Source organism: Engraulis encrasicolus, chromosome 7 (assembly GCF_034702125.1).
Source record: "Engraulis encrasicolus isolate BLACKSEA-1 chromosome 7, IST_EnEncr_1.0, whole genome shotgun sequence".
Taxonomy (NCBI): Eukaryota; Metazoa; Chordata; class Actinopteri; order Clupeiformes; family Engraulidae; genus Engraulis; species Engraulis encrasicolus.
The window spans coordinates 3,106,545-3,109,044 of NC_085863.1; the positions used below are offsets into that span (position 1 = coordinate 3,106,545).

General features: G+C 40.1%; 1 protein-coding gene across 1 annotated transcript in view; it reads left to right on the forward strand.

The window, feature by feature from the left end:
- The window catches only part of LOC134453302 (neuronal migration protein doublecortin-like), a 30,849-nt gene that overhangs the window by 23,963 nt on the left and 4,386 nt on the right, over window positions 1–2,500 (forward strand). The window lies entirely within an intron of this gene.

The following is a 2,500-nucleotide window of genomic DNA, read 5'->3' on the forward strand; positions in this document are numbered from 1 at the left end:
CATTTAGACTAAGACTAAGACTAAATTGGGAAGCCAATGACTAAAATATGACTAAAACTAAAATTGATTTTCGTCATTGTGACTAAGACTAAGACTAAATAAAAAAAAAAACTGACTAAATTAACACTGGTGTTAAATACAATAGAGAAAAAGAGAAGCAGTGTGTGAAGAAGTTTCATTCTGCACAGTGTGATGCATGTTAAAAAGAGAAGCAGTGCTCAGAGAAGGTTTATTCTGTCCAGTCAATGATATATGTTAAAAAGTGAAGCAGTGTGTGGAGAAGTTCTATTATGTACAGTGTTGACTAAAATGACTAAAAATTGACTAAGACTAAAATTGATTTTCGTCATTTAGACAAAGACTAAGACTAAATTGGGAAGGCAATGACTAAAATATGACTAAGACTAAAATTGATTTTCGTCATTGTGACTAAGACTACGACTAAATCAAAAAAAGCTGACAAAATTAACACTGACACGCACACACACACACGCACACACACACTCACACACACACACACACACACAGCAAGTCACCTGGCGAGTCAAGTGAGACCTACTGAACACACACACACACACACACACACACACACACACACACACACACACACACACACACACACACACACACACACACACACACACACACACAGCAAGTCACCTGGCGAGTCAAGTGAGACCTACTGAACACACACACACACACACACACACACACACACACACACACACACACACACACACACACACACACACACACACACACACACACACACAGCAAGTCACCTGGCGAGTCAAGTGAGACCTACTGAACACACACACACACACACGCGCACACACACACACACACACACACACACACACACACACCACACACACACACACACACACACACACACACACACACACACACACACACACACACACACACACACACACACACACACACACAGCAAGTCACCTGGCGAGTCAAGTGAGACTTACTGAACACACACACACACACACACACACACACACACACACACACACACACACACACACACACACAAACACACACACACACACACACGCACACATACGCACACACACATTAAGTCTCTCGCCGGGTCAAGTGAGACCTACTGAACTCTCACTCAAAGACACTGGAAGGAGTTTCTTGTCATGATCAGTTTGTTTGATGATATTAATATTGATAATACACTTGCAACTGTATAATTATAAGTTATTATTATAAGTTATAAGTTATAAAATTGTAAGTCATATAATTTCTTATTATTTATTCTGTACATGTAATATCTTACCTGTGTGATTACTGCTGGATGTGTGGTCTGATGTGTTTGATGTTGTGAGAGATTACTTTGTCTGGAGAGTTTGTAAGTGCTGAAATGGGAGAGATTGATGTGAGTGTTTGTTTAAATGGAAGAGTTTGATTGGACAGTCTGTTTAAATGGAAGAGCCTGATAGGACAGTCTGTTTAAATGGAAGAGCCTGATTGGACAGTCTGTTTAAATGGAAGCATTTGATTGGAGTGTGTTGTTTTGAGTGTGTTTTTGACAGAGCACTCGGCTGCAAACACATAATCATAATCATGTACATCACCACACGTCGCGATCCACACACTACTCCACTATATACACAAAACACATAACACATATATACACAAAGCAATCACACTAGTCTCTACATAACACATGACTACACTATTCCACTATATACACAAAGCAATCACACTACACCAGTGTTTCTCAAAGTGTGGTCCGGGGACCACTGGTGGTCCGCGACAGAGCTCAGGTGGTCCGCGAGTGGATTTCTACTTTTCCAAGACGAGCTAGAAGTAGGCTATATTTGTAACACAATTACAAAGTTAAACACATGGAAAGTCTTATTTTCACCACAATACTACAGGCTTGTAATGTAAATAAAAAGTAAGTGATCTGCATTGAAATTAGCCGTGTCAAATTAGCACCCCTCAAATGTCAATTGAGTTGACAGGTGGTCCCTGAACACTTTTTGGGGGACAAAGTGGTCCTCGGTCTGAAAAAGTTTGAGAAACACTGTACTACACTCTACATAACACATGACTACACTACTCCACTATAGGCCTACACACAAAGCAATCACACTACACTATACTTAACACATAACTACACTACTCCACTATACGCATAACACATAACTACACTACTCCACTATACACAAAGCAATCACACTACTCTCTACATAACACATATATACACAAAGCAATCACACTAGTCTCTACATAACACATAACTACACAACTCCACTATACACACAAAGCAATCACACTTCACTCTACATAACACATAACTACACTACTCCACTATATACACAAAGCAATCACACTACACACTCTAGGTAGAACAGTAGCTCTATACACACAGTGATGTAACCATAGCAACATACCTCCATAACCATAGCAACATGCTGTATCTCCATAACTACCGTCAGCATCCATCCCATAATCACAGGTCCATGCCAGTCTC